Source organism: Pristiophorus japonicus, chromosome 3 (genome assembly GCF_044704955.1).
Source record: "Pristiophorus japonicus isolate sPriJap1 chromosome 3, sPriJap1.hap1, whole genome shotgun sequence".
In the NCBI taxonomy this organism is placed as follows: domain Eukaryota; kingdom Metazoa; phylum Chordata; class Chondrichthyes; family Pristiophoridae; genus Pristiophorus; species Pristiophorus japonicus.
In genome coordinates, this window is record NC_091979.1 from 13024168 (window position 1) to 13049169 (window position 25002).

General features: G+C 45.7%; 1 protein-coding gene across 1 annotated transcript in view; it reads left to right on the top strand.

Moving 5' to 3' along the window:
- LOC139256810 (SPRY domain-containing protein 3-like) overlaps window positions 1-25002 on the top strand; it is a 1568464-nt gene that overhangs the window by 1260606 nt on the left and 282856 nt on the right. The gene's annotated exons all lie outside the window — the stretch shown is intronic.

A 25002-nucleotide genomic window follows, 5' to 3' on the forward strand; every position in this document is an offset into this window, starting at 1 on the left:
CTGAGACAACACATTGAGACAACATACTGAGACAACACACTGAGAGAACACACTGAGACAACACACTGACACAACACATTGAGACAACACACTGACCCAACACACTGAGACAACACACTGAGACAACACACTGACCTAACACACTGAGACCAACACACTGAGACAACATACTGACCCAACACACTGAGACAACACACTGAGACAACACACTGAGACAACACACTGACCCAACACACTGAGAAAACAAACGAAGACAACACACTGAGACAACACACTGACCCAGCAAACTGAGACACCACACTGACACAACACACTGAGAAAACAAACTGACCCAAAACACTGACACAACACACTAAGACAATACACTGACCGAACACACTGAGACCAACACACTGAGACAACATACTGACCCAACACACTGAGACAACACACTGATACAACACACTGACCCAACACACTGAGGTAACACACTGAGACAACACACTGAGGTAAAACACTGAGACAACAGACTGAACCAACTCCCTGATAAAACACACTGAGACAACACACTGACCCAACACACTGAGTCAACAAACTGACCCAACACACTGAGACAGCAAACTGACCCAACACACTGACCCAACACACTGAGACAACAAACGAAGACAACACACTGAGACAACACACTGACCCAGCAAACAGAGACACCACACTGACACAACACACTGAGATAACACACTGACCCAACACACTGAGACAACACACTGACCCAACACATTGAGGCAACACACTGAGACAACACACAGAGATAACACACTTGACCAACACACTGAGACAGCACACTGAGACAACACACCGAGACAACGCACTGAGACAACACACTGACCCAACACACTGAGAAAGCACACTGAGACAACAGAATGACCCAAAACACTGAGACAACACACTGACCCAACACACTGAGACAATCAACTGAGACAACGCGCTGAGACAACAGATTGACCCAACAAACTGCGACAACATGCTGAGACAACACATTGAGACAACACACTGAGAGAACACACTGAGACAACACACTGACACAACACAATGAAACAACACACTGACCCAACACACTGAGACAACACACTGAGACAACACACTGCGACAATGCACTGACTCATCACATTGACCCAACACACTGAGACAACACACTGAGACAACGTGCTGAGACAACACATTGAAACAACACACTGACCCAACACACTGAGACAACACACTGAGACTACACACTGAGACAACACACCGAGACAACACACTGAGACAACACACTGAGCCAACACACTGAGACAACACACTGAGACAACACACTGAGACAACACACTGAGCCAACACTGTGACCCAACACATTGAGACCACACGCTGAGACAACACACCGAGACAACACACTGAGACAACAAACTGAGCCAACACAGTGACCCAACACACTGAGGCAACATCCTGAGACAACACACGGACAAAATACACTGAGACAACACACTGACCCAACACACTGAGACAACACACTGAGACAACACAATGACCCAAAACACTGAGACAACACATTGACCCAACACACTGAGACAATAAACTGAGACAACACACTGAGACAACACATTGACCCAATAAACTGCGACAACACGCTGAGACAACACATTGAGTCTACATACTGAGACAACACACTGAGAGAACACACTGAGACAACACACTGACACAACACATTGAAACAACACACTGAACCAACACACTGAGACAACAAACTGAGACAACACCTTGCGACAACTCACTGAGATAACACACTGATACAACACTGTGAGACAACACACTGAACCAACAAGGTGACCCAAAACACTGAGACAACACACTGAGACCAACACACTGAGACAACATACTGTCCCAACACACTGAGACAACACACTGAGACAACACACTGAGAAAACACACTGACCCAACACACTGAGACAACACACTGAGACAACACACTGACCCAACACACTGAGACAACAAACGAAGACAACACACTGAGACAACACACTGACCCAGCAAACTGAGACACCACACTGACACAACACACTGAGAAAACAAACTGACCCAAAACACTGACACAACACACTAAGACAATACACTGACCGAACACACTGAGACCAATACACTGAGACAACATACTGACCCAACACACTGAGACAACACACTGATACAACACACTGACCCAACACACTGAGGTAACACACTGAGACAACACACTGAGGTAACACACTGAGACAACAGACTGAACCAACTCCCTGATACAACACACTGAGACAACACACTGACCCAACACACTGAGTCAACAAACTGACCCAACACACTGAGACAGCAAACTGACCCAACACACTGACCCAACACACTGAGACAACCAACGAAGACAACAAACTGAGACAACACACTGACCCAGCAAACAGAGACACCACACTGACACAACACACTGAGATAACACACTGACCCAACACACTGAGACAACACACTGACCCAACACATTGAGGCAACACACTGAGACAACACACAGAGATAACACACTTGACCAACACACTGAGACAGCACACTGAGACAACACACCGAGACAACGCGCTGAGACAACACATTGAAACAACACACTGACCCAACACACTGAGACAACAAACTGAGACAACAACTTGCGACAACTCACTGAGATAACACACTGATACAACACACCGAGACAACACTGTGAGACAACACACTGACCCAACACAGTGACCCAAAACACTGAGACAACACACTGAGACAACACACTGAGACAGCAAACTGACCCAACACACTGAGAAAACAAACTGACACAAAACACTGACACAACACACTGAGACAACACACTGACCTAACACACTGAGACCAACACACTGAGACAACATACTGACCCAACACACTGAGACAACACACTGAGACAACACACTGACCCAACACACTGAGACAACACACTGAGACAACACACTGACCCAACACACTGAGTCAACACACTGAGACAACAAACGAAGACAACACACTGAAACAACACACTGACCCAGCAAACTGAGACACCACGCTGACACAATACATTGAGATAACACACTGGCCCAACACACTGAGACAACACACTGACCCAACACACTGAGAAAGCACACTGAGACAACAGAATGACCCAAAACACTGAGACAACACACTGACCCAACACACTGAGACAATCAACTGAGACAACACACTGAGACAACAGATTGACCCAACAAACTGCGACAACACGCTGAGACAACACATTGAGACAACATACTGAGATAACAATCTGCGACAACACACTGAAAGAACACACTGAGACAACACACTGACACAACACATTGAAACAACACACTGACCCAACACACTGACCCAACACACTGAGACAATAAACTGAGACAACACACTGAGACAACACACTGACACAACACATTGAGACAACACACTGACCCAACACACTGAGACAACACACTGAGACAACACACTGAGACAACGCGCTGAGACAACACATTGAAACAACACATTGACCCAACAAACTGCGACAACACGCTGAGACAACACATTGAGACAACATACTGAGACAACACACTGAGAGAACACACTGAGACAACACACTGACACAACACATTGAGACAACACACTGACCCAACACACTGAGACAACACACTGCGACAACGCACTGACCCATCACACTGACCCAACACACTGAGACAACACACTGAGACAAAGCGCTGAGACAACACATTGAAACAACACACTGACCCAACACACTGAGACAACAAACTGAGACAACACCTTGCGAAACTCACTGAGATAACACACTGATAAAACACTGTGAGACAACACACTGACCCAACACAGTGACCCAAAACACTGAGACAACACACTGACCCAACACACTGAGAAAACAAACTGAGACAACACACTGACCCAACACACTGAGACCAACACACTGAGACAACATACTGACCCAACACACTGAGACAACACACTGAGACAACACACTGACCCAACACACTGAGTCAACACACTGAGACAGCAAACTGACCCAACACACTGACCCAGCAAACTGAGACAACAAACGAAGACAACACACTGAGACAACACACTGACCCAGCAAACTGAGACACCACACTGACACAACACACTGAGATAACACACTGACCCAACACACTGAGACAACACACTGACCTAAGACACTGAGACAACACACTGAGACCACATACTGACCCAACACACTGAGACAACACACTGAGTCTACACACTGAGACAACACATCGAGACAACACACTGAGACAACACACTGATCCAACACACTGAGAAAGCACACTGAGACAACAGAATGACCCAAAACACTGAGACAACACACTGACCCAACACACTGAGACAATCAACTGAGACAACACACTGAGACAACAGATTGACCCAACAAACTGCGACAACACGCTGAGACAACACATTGAGACAACATACTGAGACAACAATCTGTGACAACACACTGAAAGAACACACTGAGACAACACACTGACACAACACATTGAAACAACACACTGAGACAATAAACTGAGACAACACACTGAGACAACACACTGACACAACACATTGAGACAACACACTGAGACAACACACTGAGACAACACACTGAGACAACGCGCTGAGACAACTCACTGAGATAACACACTGATACAACACACCGAGACAACACTGTGAGACAACACACTGACCCAACACAGTGACCCAAAACACTGAGACAACACACTGAGACAACACACTGAGACAACAAACTGACCCAACACACTGAGAAAACAAACTGACACTAAACACTGACACAACACACTGAGACAACACACTGACCTAACACACTGAGACAACACACTGAGACAACACACTGACCCAACACACTGAGACAACACACTGAGACAACACACTGACCCAACACACTGAGTCAACACACTGAGACAACAAACGAAGACAACACACTGAAACAACACACTGACCCAGCAAACTGAGACACCACGCTGACACAATACATTGAGATAACACACTGGCCCAACACACTGAGACAACACACTGACCCAACACACTGAGAAAGCACACTGAGACAACAGAATGACCGAAAACACTGAGACAACACACTGACCCAACACAGTGACCCAAAACACTGAGACAACACACTGAGACAACACACTGAGACAAAAAACTGACCCAACACACTGAGAAAACAAACTGACACAAAACACTGACACAACACACTGAGACAACACACTGACCTAACACATTGAGACCAACACACTGAGACAACATACTGACCCAACACACTGAGACAACACACTGAGACAACACACTGACCCAACACGCTGAGACAACACACTGAGACAACAAACGAAGACAACACACTGAGACAACACACTGACCCAGCAAACTGAGACACCACACTGACACAACACATTGAGATAACACACTGACCCAACACACTGAGACAACACACTGACCCAACACACTGAGAAAGCACACTGAGACAACAGAATGACCCAAAACACTGAGACAACACACTGACCCAACACACTGAGACAATCAACTGAGACAACACACTGAGACAACAGATTGAACCAACAAACTGCGACAACACGCTGAGACAACACATTGAGACAACATACTGAGACAACAATCTGCGACAACACACTGAAAGAACACACTGAGACAACACACTGACACAACACATTGAAACAACACACTGACCCAACACACTGACCCAACACACTGAGACAATAAACTGAGACAACACACTGAGACAACACACTGACACAACACATTGAGACAACACACTGACCCAACACACTGAGACAACAAACTGCGACAACACACTGATACAACACACCGAGACAACACTGTGAGACAACACACTGACCCAACACAGTGACCCAAAACACTGACACAACACACTGAGACAACACACTGACCGAACACACTGAGACAACACACTGACCTAACACACTGAGACAACATACTGAGACAACACACTGACCCAACACACTGAGACCAACACACTGAGACAACATACTGACCCAACACACTGAGACAACACACTGAGACAACACACTGACCCAACACACTGAGTCAACACACTGAGACAGCAAACTGACACAACACACTGACCCAACACACTGAGACAACAAACGAAGACAACACACTGAGACAACACACTGACCCAGCAAACTGAGACACCACACTGACACAACACACTGAGATAACACACTGACCCAACACACTGAGACAACACACTGACCTAAGACACTGAGACAACACACTGAGACCACATACTGACCCAACACACTGAGACAACACACTGAGTCTACACACTGAGACAACACATCGAGCCAACACACTTAAACAACACACTGATCCAACACACTGAGAAAGCAAACTGAGACAACAGAATGACCCAAAACACTGAGACAACACACTGACCCAACACACTGAGACAATCAACTGAGACAATACACTGAGACAACAGATTGACTCAACAAACTGCGACAACACGCTGAGACAACACATTGAGACAACATACTGAGACAACAATCTGCAACAACACACTGAAAGAACACACTGAGACAACACACTGACACAACACATTGAAACAACACACTGACCCAACACACTGACCCAACACACTGAGACAATAAACTGAGACAACACACTGAGACAACACACTGACACAACACATTGAGACAACACACTGACCCAACACACTGAGACAACGCGCTGAGACAACACATTGAAACAACACACTGACCCAACACACTGAGACAACACATTGACCCAACAAACTGCGACAACACGCTGAGACAACACATTGAGACAACATACTGAGACAACACACTGAGAGAACACACTGAGACAACGCACTGACACAACACATTGAGACAACACACTGACCCAACACTCTGAGACAACACACTGCGACAACGCACTGACCCATCACACTGACCCAACACACTGAGACAACACACTGAGACAACGCGCTGAGACAACACATTGAAACAACACACTGACCCAACACACTGAGACAACAAACTGAGACAACACCTTGCGACAACTCACTGAGATAACACACTGATACAACACTGTGAGACAACACACTGACCCAACACAGTGACCCAAAACACTGAGAGAACAAACTGACCCAACACACTGAGAAAACAAACTGACCCAAAACACTGACACAACACACTGAGACAACACACTGACCTAACACACTGAGACAACATACTGAGACAACACACTGACCCAACACACTGAGACCAACACACTGAGACAACATACTGACCCAACACACTGAGACAACACACTGAGACAACACACTGACCCAACACACTGAGTCAACACACTGAGACAGCAAACTGACACAACACACTGACCCAACACACTGAGACAACAAACGAAGACAACACACTGAGACAACACACTGACCCAGCAAACTGAGACACCACACTGACACAACACACTGAGATAACACACTGACCCAACACACTGAGACAACACACTGACCTAAGACACTGAGACAACACACTGAGACCACATACTGACCCAACACACTGAGACAACACACTGAGTCTACACACTGACACAACACATCGAGACAACACACTGAAACAACACACTGATCCAACACACTGAGAAAGCAAACTGAGACAACAGAATGACCCAAAACACTGAGACAACACACTGACCCAACACACTGAGACAATCAACTGAGACAATACACTGAGACAACAGATTGACCCAACAAACTGCGACAACACGCTGAGACAACACATTGAGACAACATACTGAGACAACAATCTGCGACAACACACTGAAAGAACACACTGAGACAACACACTGACACAACACATTGAAACAACACACTGACCCAACACACTGACCCAACACACTGAGACAATAAACTGAGACAACACACTGAGACAACACACTGACACAACACATTGAGACAACACACTGACCCAACACACTGAGACAACACACTGAGACAACACACTGAGACAACGCGCTGAGACAACTCACTGAGATAACATACTGATACAACACACCGAGACAACACTGTGAGACAACACACTGACCCAACACAGTGACCCAAAACACTGAGACAACACACTGAGACAACACACTGAGACAACATACTGACCCAACACACTGAGACAACACACTGAGACAACACACTGACCCAACACACTGAGACAACACACTGAGACAACACACTGACCCAACACACTGAGTCAACACACTGAGACAACAAACGAAGACAACACACTGAGACAACACACTGACCCAGCAAACTGAGACACCACACTGACACAATACATTGAGATAACACACTGACCCAACACACTGAGACAACACACTGAACCTACACACTGAGAAAGCACACTGAGACAACAGAATGACCCAAAACACTGAGACAACACACTGACCCAACACACTGACAATCAACTGAGACAACACACTGAGACAACAGATTGACCCAACAAACTGCGACAACATGCTGAGACAACACATTGAGACAACATACTGAGACAACAATCTGCGACAACACACTGAAAGAACACACTGAGACAACACACTGACACAACACATTGAAACAACACACTGACCCAACACACTGACCCAACACACTGAGACAATAAACTGAGACAACACACTGAGACAACACACTGACACAACACTATGAGACAACATACTGACCCAACACACTGAGACAACACACTGAGACAACACACTGAGACAACGCGCTGAGACAACACATTGAAACAACACACTGACCCAACACACTGAGACAACAAACTGAGACAACAACTTGCGACAACTCACTGAGATAACACACTGATACAACACACCGAGACAACACTGTGAGACAACACACTGACCCAACACAGTGACCCAAAACACTGAGACAACACACTGAGACAACACACTGAGACAGCAAACTGACCCAACACACTGAGAAAACAAACTGACACAAAACACTGACACAACACACTGAGACAACACACTGACCTAACACACTGACCCAACACACTGAGACAACATACTGACCAAACACGCTGAGACAACACACTGAGACAACACACTGACCCAACACACTGAGACAACACACTGAGACAACACACTGACCCAACACACTGAGTCAACACACTGAGACAACAAACGAAGACAACACACTGAAACAACACACTGACCCAGCAAACTGAGACACCACGCTGACACAATACATTGAGATAACACACTGGCCCAACACACTGAGACAACACACTGACCCAACACACTGAGAAAGCACACTGAGACAACAGAATGACCCAAAACACTGAGACAACACACTGACCCAACACACTGAGACAATCAACTGAGACAACACACTGAGACAACAGATTGACCCAACAAACTGCGACAACACGCTGAGACAACACATTGAGACAACATACTGAGATAACAATCTGCGACAACACACTGAAAGAAAACACTGAGACAACACACTGACACAACACATTGAAACAACACACTGACCCAACACACTGACCCAACACACTGAGACAATAAACTGAGACAACACACTGAGACAACACACTGACACAACACATTGAGACAACACACTGACCCAACACACTGAGACAACACACTGAGACAACACACTGAGACAACGCGCTGAGACAACACATTGAAACAACACACTGACCCAACACACTGAGACAACACATTGACCCAACAAACTGCGACAACACGCTGAGACAACACATTGAGACAACATACTGAGACAACACACTGAGAGAACACACTGAGACAACACACTGACACAACACATTGAGACAACACACTGACCCAACACACTGACCCAACACACTGAGACAACACACTGAGACAACGCGCTGAGACAACACATTGAAACAACACACTGACCCAACACACTGAGACAACAAACTGAGACAACACCTTGCGACAACTCACTGAGATAACACACTGATACAACACTGTGAGACAACACACTGACCCAACACAGTGACCCAAAACACTGAGACAACAAACTGACCCAACACACTGAGAAAACAAACTGAGACAACACACTGACCCAACACACTGAGACCAACACACTGAGACAACATACTGACCCAACACACTGAGACAACACACTGAGACAACACACTGACCCAACACACTGAGTCAACACACTGAGACAGCAAACTGACCCAACACACTGACCCAGCAAACTGAGACAACAAACGAAGACAACACACTGAGACAACACACTGACCCAGCAAACTGAGACACCACACTGACACAACACACTGAGATAACACACTGACCCAACACACTGAGACAACACACTGACCTAAGACACTGAGTCAACACACTGAGACCACATATTGACCCAACACACTGAGACAACACACTGAGTCTACACACTGAGACAGCACATCGAGACAACACACTGAGACAACACACTGATCCAACACACTGAGAAAGCACACTGAGACAACAGAATGACCCAAAACACTGAGACAACACACTGACCCAACACACTGAGACAATCAACTGAGACAACACACTGAGACAACAGATTGACCCAACAAACTGCGACAACACGCTGAGACAACACATTGAGACAACATACTGAGACAACAATCTGCGACAACACACTGAAAGAACACACTGAGACAACACACTGACACAACACATTGAAACAACACACTGAGACAATAAACTGAGACAACACACTGAGACAACACACTGACACAACACATTGAGACAACACACTGAGACAACACACTGAGACAACGCGCTGAGACAACTCAATGAGATAACACACTGATACAACACACCGAGACAACACTGTGAGACAACACACTGACCCAACACAGTGACCCAAAACACTGAGACAACACACTGAGACAACACACTGAGACAACAAACTGACCCAACACACTGAGAAAACAAACTGACACAAAACACTGACACAACACACTGAGACAACACACTGACCTAACACACTGAGACAACATACTGAGACAACACACTGACCCAACACACTAAGACAACACACTGAGACAACACACTGACCCAACACACTGAGTCAACACACTGAGACAACAAACGAAGACAACACACTGAAACAACACACTGACCCAGCAAACTGAGACACCACGCTGACACAATACATTGAGATAACACACTGGCCCAACACACTGAGACAACACACTGACCCAACACACTGAGAAAGCACACTGAGACAACAGAATGACCCAAAACACTGAGACAACACACTGACCCAACACACTGAGACAATCAACTGAGACAACACACTGAGACAACAGATTGACCCAACAAACTGCGACAACACGCTGAGACAACACATTGAGACAACATACTGAGACAACAATCTGCGACAACACACTGACACAACACATTGAAACAACACACTGACCCAACACACTGACCCAACACCCTGAGACAATAAACTGAGACAACACACTGAGACAACACATTGACCCAACACACTGAGACAACACATTGACCCAACAAACTGCGACAACACGCTGAGACAACACATTGAGACAACATACTGAGACAACACACTGAGAGAACACACTGAGACAACGCACTGACACAACACATTGAGACAACACACTGACCCAACACACTGAGACGACACACTGCGACAACGCACTGACCCATCACACTGACCCAACACACTGAGACAACACACTGAGACAACGCGCTGAGACAACACATTGAAACAACACACTGACCCAACACACTGAGACAACAAACTGAGACAACACCTTGCGACAACTCACTGAGATAACACACTGACCCAACACACTGAGACCAACACACTGAGACAACATACTGACCCAACACACTGAGACCAACACACTGAGACAACACACTGACCCAACACACTGAGTCAACACACTGAGACAGCAAACTGACACAACACACTGACCCAACACACTGAGACAACAAACGAAGACAACACACTGAGACAACACACTGACCTAAGACACTGAGACAACACACTGAGACCACATACTGACCCAACACACTGAGACAACACACTGAGTCTACACACTGAGACAACACATCGAGACAACACACTGAAACAATACACTGAGACAACACACTGAGAAAGCAAACTGAGACAACAGAATGACCCAAAACACTGAGACAACACACTGACCCAACACACTGAGACAATCAACTGAGACAATACACTGAGACAACAGATTGACCCAACAAACTGCGACAACACGCTGAGACAACACATTGAGACAACATACTGAGACAACAATCTGCGACAACACACTGAAAGAACACACTGAGACAACACACTGACTCAACACATTTAAACAACACACTGACCCAACACACTGACCCAACACACTGAGACAATAAACTGAGACAACACACTGAGACAACACACTGACACAACACATTGAGACAACACACTGACCCAACACACTGAGACAACAAACTGAGACAACACCTTGCGACAACTCACTGAGATAACACACTGATACAACACTGTGAGACAACACACTGACCCAACACAGTGACCTAAAACACTGAGACAACACACTGAGACAACACACTGAGACAACAAACTGACCCAACACACTGAGAAAACAAACTGACCCAAAACACTGACACAACACACTGAGACAACACACTGACCTAACACACTGAGACCAACACACTGAGACAACATACTGACCCAACACACTGAGACAACACACTGAGAAAACACACTGACCCAACACGCTGAGACAACACACTGAGACAACACACTGACCCAACACACTGAGACACCACACTGACACAACACACTGAGATAACACAATGACCCAACACACTGAGACAACACACTGAACTAAGACACTGAGACAACACACTGAGACCACATACTGACCCAACACACTGAGACAACACACTGAGTCTACACACTGAAACAACACATCGAGACAACACACTGAGACAACACACTGATCCAACACACTGAGAAAGCACACTGAGACAATAGAATGACCCAAAACAATGAGACAACACACTGACCCAACACACTGAGACAATCAACTGAGACAACACACTGAGACAACAGATTGACCCAACAAACTGCGACAACACGCTGAGACAACACATTGAGACAACATACTGAGATAACAATCTGCGACAACACACTGAAAGAACACACTGAGACAACACACTGACACAACACATTGAAACAACACACTGACCCAACACACTGACCCAACACACTGAGACAATAAACTGAGACAACACACTGAGACAACACACTGACCCAACACACTGAGACAACACACTGAGACAACACACTGAGACAACGCGCTGAGACAACACATTGAAACAACACACTGACCCAACACACTGAGACAACAAACTGAGACAACACCTTGCGACAACGCACTGAGATAACACACTGATACAACACACCGAGACAACACTGTGAGACAACACACTGACCCAACACAGTGACCCAAAACACTGAGACAACACACTGAGACAACACACTGAGACAACAAACTGACCCAACACACTGAGAAAACAAACTGACACAAAACACTGACACAACACACTGAGACAACACACTGACCTAACACATTGAGACCAACACACTGAGACAACATACTGACCCAACACACTGAGACAACACACTGAGACAACACACTGACCCAACACGCTGAGACAACACACTGAGACAACAAACGAAGACAACACACTGACCCAACACACTGAGTCAACACACTGAGACAGCAAACTGACACAACACACTGACCCAACACACTGAGACAACAAACGAAGACAACACACTGAGACAACACACTGACCCAGCAAACTGAGACACCACACTGACACAACACACTGAGATAACACACTGACCCAACACACTGAGACAACACACTGACCTAAGACACTGAGACAACACACTGAGACCACATACTGACCCAACACACTGAGACAACACACTGAGTCTACACACTGAGACAACACATCGAGACAACACACTGAAACAACACACTGATCCAACACACTGAGAAAGCAAACTGAGACAACAGAATGACCCAAAACACTGAGACAACACACTGACCCAACACACTGAGACAATCAACTGAGACAATACACTGAGACAACAGATTGACCCAACAAACTGCGACAACACGCTGAGACAACACATTGAGACAACATACTGAGACAACAATCTGCGACAACACACTGAAAGAACACACTGAGACAACACACTGACACAACACATTGAAACAACACACTGACCCAACACACTGACCCAACACACTGAGACAATAAACTGAGACAACACACTGAGACAACACACTGACACAACACATTGAGACAACACACTGACCCAACACACTGAGACAACACACTGAGACAACACACTGAGACAACGCGCTGAGACAACTCACTGAGATAACATACTGATACAACACACCGAGACAACACTGTGAGACAACACACTGACCCAACACAGTGACCCAAAACACTGAGACAACACACTGAGACAACACACTGAGACAACATACTGACCCAACACACTGAGACAACACACTGAGACAACACACTGACCCAACACACTGAGACAACACACTGAGACAACACACTGACCCAACACACTGAGTCAACACACTGAGACAACAAACGAAGACAACACACTGAGACAACACACTGAGTCTACACACTGAGACAACACATCGAGACAACACACTGAAACAATACACTGAGACAACACACTGAGAAAGCAAACTGAGACAACAGAATGACCCAAAACACTGAGACAACACACTGACCCAACACACTGAGACAATCAACTGAGACAATACACTGAGACAACAGATTGACCCAACAAACTGCGACAACACGCTGAGACAACACATTGAGACAACATACTGAGACAACAATCTGCGACAACACACTGAAAGAACACACTGAGACAACACACTGACTCAACACATTTAAACAACACACTGACCCAACACACTGACCCAACACACTGAGACAATAAACTGAGACAACACACTGAGACAACACACTGACACAACACATTGAGACAACACACTGACCCAACACACTGAGACAACAAACTGAGACAACACCTTGCGACAACTCACTGAGATAACACACTGATACAACACTGTGAGACAACACACTGACCCAACACAGTGACCTAAAACACTGAGACAACACACTGAGACAACACACTGAGACAACAAACTGACCCAACACACTGAGAAAACAAACTGACCCAAAACACTGACACAACACACTGAGACAACACACTGACCTAACACACTGAGACCAACACACTGAGACAACATACTGACCCAACACACTGAGACAACACACTGAGAAAACACACTGACCCAACACGCTGAGACAACACACTGAGACAACACACTGACCCAACACACTGAGACACCACACTGACACAACACACTGAGATAACACAATGACCCAACACACTGAGACAACACACTGAACTAAGACACTGAGACAACACACTGAGACCACATACTGACCCAACACACTGAGACAACACACTGAGTCTACACACTGAAACAACACATCGAGACAACACACTGAGACAACACACTGATCCAACACACTGAGAAAGCACACTGAGACAATAGAATGACCCAAAACAATGAGACAACACACTGACCCAACACACTGAGACAATCAACTGAGACAACACACTGAGACAACAGATTGACCCAACAAACTGCGACAACACGCTGAGACAACACATTGAGACAACATACTGAGATAACAATCTGCGACAACACACTGAAAGAACACACTGAGACAACACACTGACACAACACATTGAAACAACACACTGACCCAACACACTGACCCAACACACTGAGACAATAAACTGAGACAACACACTGAGACAACACACTGACCCAACACACTGAGACAACACACTGAGACAACACACTGAGACAACGCGCTGAGACAACACATTGAAACAACACACTGACCCAACACACTGAGACAACAAACTGAGACAACACCTTGCGACAACGCACTGAGATAACACACTGATACAACACACCGAGACAACACTGTGAGACAACACACTGACCCAACACAGTGACCCAAAACACTGAGACAACACACTGAGACAACACACTGAGACAACAAACTGACCCAACACACTGAGAAAACAAACTGACACAAAACACTGACACAACACACTGAGACAACACACTGACCTAACACATTGAGACCAACACACTGAGACAACATACTGACCCAACACACTGAGACAACACACTGAGACAACACACTGACCCAACACGCTGAGACAACACACTGAGACAACAAACGAAGACAACACACTGACCCAACACACTGAGTCAACACACTGAGACAGCAAACTGACACAACACACTGACCCAACACACTGAGACAACAAACGAAGACAACACACTGAGACAACACACTGACCCAGCAAACTGAGACACCACACTGACACAACACACTGAGATAACACACTGACCCAACACACTGAGACAACACACTGACCTAAGACACTGAGACAACACACTGAGACCACATACTGACCCAACACACTGAGACAACACACTGAGTCTACACACTGAGACAACACATCGAGACAACACACTGAAACAACACACTGATCCAACACACTGAGAAAGCAAACTGAGACAACAGAATGACCCAAAACACTGAGACAACACACTGACCCAACACACTGAGACAATCAACTGAGACAATACACTGAGACAACAGATTGACCCAACAAACTGCGACAACACGCTGAGACAACACATTGAGACAACATACTGAGACAACAATCTGCGACAACACACTGAAAGAACACACTGAGACAACACACTGACACAACACATTGAAACAACACACTGACCCAACACACTGACCCAACACACTGAGACAATAAACTGAGACAACACACTGAGACAACACACTGACACAACACATTGAGACAACACACTGACCCAACACACTGAGACAACACACTGAGACAACACACTGAGACAACGCGCTGAGACAACTCACTGAGATAACATACTGATACAACACACCGAGACAACACTGTGAGACAACACACTGACCCAACACAGTGACCCAAAACACTGAGACAACACACTGAGACAACGCACTGAGACAACAAACTGACCCAACACACTGAGAAAAGAAACTGACACAAAACACTGACACAACACACTGAGACAACACACTGACCTAACACACTGAGACCAACACACTGAGACAACACACTGACCTAACACACTGAGACCAACACACTGAGACAACACACTGACCCAACACACTGAGACAACACACTGAGACAACACACTGACCCAACACACTGAGTCAACACACTGAGACAACAAACGAAGACAACACACTGAGACAACACACTGACCCAGCAAACTGAGACACCACACTGACACAATACATTGAGATAACACACTGACCCAACACACTGAGACAACACACTGACCCAACACACTGAGAAAGCACACTGAGACAACAGAATGACCCAAAACACTGAGACAACACACTGACCCAACACACTGAGACAATCAACTGAGACAACACACTGAGACAACAGATTGACCCAACAAACTGCGACAACACGCTGAGACAACACATTGAGACAACATGCTGAGACAACAATCTGCGACAACACACTGAAAAAACACACTGAGACAACACACTGACACAACACATTGAAACAACACACTGACCCAACACACTGACCCAACACACTGAGACAATAAACTGAGACAACACACTGAGACAACACACTGACACAACACATTGAGATAACACACTGACCCAACACACTGAGACAACACACTGAGACAACACACTAAGACAACGCGCTGAGACAACACATTGAAACAACACACTGACCCAACACACTGAGACAACACATTGACCCAACAAACTGCGACAACACGCTGAGACAACACATTGAGACAACATACTGAGACAACACACTGAGAGAACACACTGAGACAACACACTGACACAACACATTGAGACAACACTCTGACCCAACACACTGAGACAACACACTGCGACAACGCACTGACCCATCACACTGACCCAACACACTGAGACAATACACTGAGACAACGCGCTGAGACAACACATTGAAACAACACACTGACCCAACACAGTGACCTAAAACACTGAGACAACACACTGAGACAACACACTGAGACAACAAACTGACCCAACACACTGAGAAAACAAACTGACCCAAAACTCTGACACAACACACTGAGACAACACACTGACCTAACACACTGAGACCAACACACTGAGACAACATACTGACCCAACACACTGAGACAACACACTGAGACAACACATTGAAACAACACACTGAGACAACACACCGATCCAACACACTGAGACAACACACTGACCTAAGACACTGAGACAACACACTGAGACCACATACTGACCCAACACACTGAGACAACACACTGAGTCTACATACTGAGACAACACATCGAGACAACACACTGAGACAACACACCGATCCAACACACTGAGAAAGCACACTGAGACAACAGAATGACCCAAAACACTGAGACAACACACTGACCCAACACACTGAGACAATCAACTGAGACAACACACTGAGACAACAGATTGACCCAACAAACTGCGACAACACGCTGAGACAACACATTGAGACAACATACTGAGACAACAATCTGCGACAACACACTGAAAGAACACACTGAGACAACATACTGACACAACACATTGAAACAACACACTGACCCAACACACTGACCCAACACACTGAGACAATAAACTGAGACAACACACTGAGACAACACACTGACCCAACACACTGAGACAACACACTGAACCAACACACTGAGACAACACACTGAGACAACACACTGAGACAACGCGCTGAGACAACACATTGAAACAACACACTGACCCAACACACTGAGACAACAAACTGAGACAACACCTTGCGACAACTCACTGAGATAACACACTGATACAACACACCGAGACAACACTGTGAGACAACACACTGACCCAACACAGTGACCCAAAACACTGAGACAACACACTGAGACAACACACTGAGACAACAAACTGACCCAACACACTGAGAAAACAAACTGACACAAAACACTGACACAACACACTGAGACAACACACTGATCTAACACACTGAGACCAACACACTGAGACAACATACTGACCCAACACACTGAGACAACACACTGAGACAACACACTGACCCAACACGCTGAGACAACACACTGAGACAATACACTGAGACAACAGATTGACCCAACAAACTGCGACAACACGCTGAGACAACACATTGAGACAACATACTGAGACAACAATCTGCGACAACACACTGAAAGAACACACTGAGACAACACACTGACACAACACATTGAAACAACACACTGACCCAACACACTGACCCAACACACTGAGACAATAAACTGAGACAACACACTGAGACAACACACTGACACAACACATTGAGACAACACACTGACCCAACACACTGAGACAACACACTGAGACAACACACTGAGACAACGCGCTGAGACAACTCACTGAGATAACATACTGATACAACACACCGAGACAACACTGTGAGACAACACACTGACCCAACACAGTGACCCAAAACACTGAGACAACACACTGAGACAACACACTGAGACAACATACTGACCCAACACACTGAGACAACACACTGAGACAACACACTGACCCAACACACTGAGACAACACACTGAGACAACACACTGACCCAACACACTGAGTCAACACACTGAGACAACAAACGAAGACAACACACTGAGACAACACACTGAGTCTACACACTGAGACAACACATCGAGACAACACACTGAAACAATACACTGAGACAACACACTGAGAAAGCAAACTGAGACAACAGAATGACCCAAAACACTGAGACAACACACTGACCCAACACACTGAGACAATCAACTGAGACAATACACTGAGACAACAGATTGACCCAACAAACTGCGACAACACGCTGAGACAACACATTGAGACAACATACTGAGACAACAATCTGCGACAACACACTGAAAGAACACACTGAGACAACACACTGACTCAACACATTTAAACAACACACTGACCCAACACACTGACCCAACACACTGAGACAATAAACTGAGACAACACACTGAGACAACACACTGACACAACACATTGAGACAACACACTGACCCAACACACTGAGACAACAAACTGAGACAACACCTTGCGACAACTCACTGAGATAACACACTGATACAACACTGTGAGACAACACACTGACCCAACACAGTGACCTAAAACACTGAGACAACACACTGAGACAACACACTGAGACAACAAACTGACCCAACACACTGAGAAAACAAACTGACCCAAAACACTGACACAACACACTGAGACAACACACTGACCTAACACACTGAGACCAACACACTGAGACAACATACTGACCCAACACACTGAGACAACACACTGAGAAAACACACTGACCCAACACGCTGAGACAACACACTGAGACAACACACTGACCCAACACACTGAGACACCACACTGACACAACACACTGAGATAACACAATGACCCAACACACTGAGACAACACACTGAACTAAGACACTGAGACAACACACTGAGACCACATACTGACCCAACACACTGAGACAACACACTGAGTCTACACACTGAAACAACACATCGAGACAACACACTGAGACAACACACTGATCCAACACACTGAGAAAGCACACTGAGACAATAGAATGACCCAAAACAATGAGACAACACACTGACCCAACACACTGAGACAATCAACTGAGACAACACACTGAGACAACAGATTGACCCAACAAACTGCGACAACACGCTGAGACAACACATTGAGACAACATACTGAGATAACAATCTGCGACAACACACTGAAAGAACACACTGAGACAACACACTGACACAACACATTGAAACAACACACTGACCCAACACACTGACCCAACACACTGAGACAATAAACTGAGACAACACACTGAGACAACACACTGACCCAACACACTGAGACAACACACTGAGACAACACACTGAGACAACGCGCTGAGACAACACATTGAAACAACACACTGACCCAACACACTGAGACAACAAACTGAGACAACACCTTGCGACAACGCACTGAGATAACACACTGATACAACACACCGAGACAACACTGTGAGACAACACACTGACCCAACACAGTGACCCAAAACACTGAGACAACACACTGAGACAACACACTGAGACAACAAACTGACCCAACACACTGAGAAAACAAACTGACACAAAACACTGACACAACACACTGAGACAACACACTGACCTAACACATTGAGACCAACACACTGAGACAACATACTGACCCAACACACTGAGACAACACACTGAGACAACACACTGACCCAACACGCTGAGACAACACACTGAGACAACAAACGAAGACAACACACTGACCCAACACACTGAGTCAACACACTGAGACAGCAAACTGACACAACACACTGACCCAACACACTGAGACAACAAACGAAGACAACACACTGAGACAACACACTGACCCAGCAAACTGAGACACCACACTGACACAACACACTGAGATAACACACTGACCCAACACACTGAGACAACACACTGACCTAAGACACTGAGACAACACACTGAGACCACATACTGACCCAACACACTGAGACAACACACTGAGTCTACACACTGAGACAACACATCGAGACAACACACTGAAACAACACACTGATCCAACACACTGAGAAAGCAAACTGAGACAACAGAATGACCCAAAACACTGAGACAACACACTGACCCAACACACTGAGACAATCAACTGAGACAATACACTGAGACAACAGATTGACCCAACAAACTGCGACAACACGCTGAGACAACACATTGAGACAACATACTGAGACAACAATCTGCGACAACACACTGAAAGAACACACTGAGACAACACACTGACACAACACATTGAAACAACACACTGACCCAACACACTGACCCAACACACTGAGACAATAAACTGAGACAACACACTGAGACAACACACTGACACAACACATTGAGACAACACACTGACCCAACACACTGAGACAACACACTGAGACAACACACTGAGACAACGCGCTGAGACAACTCACTGAGATAACATACTGATACAACACACCGAGACAACACTGTGAGACAACACACTGACCCAACACAGTGACCCAAAACACTGAGACAACACACTGAGACAACGCACTGAGACAACAAACTGACCCAACACACTGAGAAAAGAAACTGACACAAAACACTGACACAACACACTGAGACAACACACTGACCTAACACACTGAGACCAACACACTGAGACAACACACTGACCTAACACACTGAGACCAACACACTGAGACAACACACTGACCCAACACACTGAGACAACACACTGAGACAACACACTGACCCAACACACTGAGTCAACACACTGAGACAACAAACGAAGACAACACACTGAGACAACACACTGACCCAGCAAACTGAGACACCACACTGACACAATACATTGAGATAACACACTGACCCAACACACTGAGACAACACACTGACCCAACACACTGAGAAAGCACACTGAGACAACAGAATGACCCAAAACACTGAGACAACACACTGACCCAACACACTGAGACAATCAACTGAGACAACACACTGAGACAACAGATTGACCCAACAAACTGCGACAACACGCTGAGACAACACATTGAGACAACATGCTGAGACAACAATCTGCGACAACACACTGAAAAAACACACTGAGACAACACACTGACACAACACATTGAAACAACACACTGACCCAACACACTGACCCAACACACTGAGACAATAAACTGAGACAACACACTGAGACAACACACTGACACAACACATTGAGATAACACACTGACCCAACACACTGAGACAACACACTGAGACAACACACTAAGACAACGCGCTGAGACAACACATTGAAACAACACACTGACCCAACACACTGAGACAACACATTGACCCAACAAACTGCGACAACACGCTGAGACAACACATTGAGACAACATACTGAGACAACACACTGAGAGAACACACTGAGACAACACACTGACACAACACATTGAGACAACACTCTGACCCAACACACTGAGACAACACACTGCGACAACGCACTGACCCATCACACTGACCCAACACACTGAGACAATACACTGAGACAACGCGCTGAGACAACACATTGAAACAACACACTGACCCAACACAGTGACCTAAAACACTGAGACAACACACTGAGACAACACACTGAGACAACAAACTGACCCAACACACTGAGAAAACAAACTGACCCAAAACTCTGACACAACACACTGAGACAACACACTGACCTAACACACTGAGACCAACACACTGAGACAACATACTGACCCAACACACTGAGACAACACACTGAGACAACACATTGAAACAACACACTGAGACAACACACCGATCCAACACACTGAGACAACACACTGACCTAAGACACTGAGACAACACACTGAGACCACATACTGACCCAACACACTGAGACAACACACTGAGTCTACATACTGAGACAACACATCGAGACAACACACTGAGACAACACACCGATCCAACACACTGAGAAAGCACACTGAGACAACAGAATGACCCAAAACACTGAGACAACACACTGACCCAACACACTGAGACAATCAACTGAGACAACACACTGAGACAACAGATTGACCCAACAAACTGCGACAACACGCTGAGACAACACATTGAGACAACATACTGAGACAACAATCTGCGACAACACACTGAAAGAACACACTGAGACAACATACTGACACAACACATTGAAACAACACACTGACCCAACACACTGACCCAACACACTGAGACAATAAACTGAGACAACACACTGAGACAACACACTGACCCAACACACTGAGACAACACACTGAACCAACACACTGAGACAACACACTGAGACAACACACTGAGACAACGCGCTGAGACAACACATTGAAACAACACACTGACCCAACACACTGAGACAACAAACTGAGACAACACCTTGCGACAACTCACTGAGATAACACACTGATACAACACACCGAGACAACACTGTGAGACAACACACTGACCCAACACAGTGACCCAAAACACTGAGACAACACACTGAGACAACACACTGAGACAACAAACTGACCCAACACACTGAGAAAACAAACTGACACAAAACACTGACACAACACACTGAGACAACACACTGATCTAACACACTGAGACCAACACACTGAGACAACATACTGACCCAACACACTGAGACAACACACTGAGACAACACACTGACCCAACACGCTGAGACAACACACTGAGACAACAAACGAAGACAACACACTGAGACAACACACTGACACAGCAAACTGAGACACCACACTGACACAACACATTGAGATAACACACTGACCCAACACACTGAGACAACACACTGACCCAACACACTGAGAAAGCACACTGAGACAACAGAATGACCCAAAACACTGAGACAACACACTGACCCAACACACTGAGACAATCAACTGAGCCAACACACTGAGACAACAGATTGACCCAACAAACTGCGACAACACGCTGAGACAACACAGTGAGACAACATACTGAGACAACAATCTGCGACAACACACTGAAAGAACACACTGAGACAACACACTGACACAACACATTGAAACAACACACTGACCCAACACACTGACCCAACACACTGAGA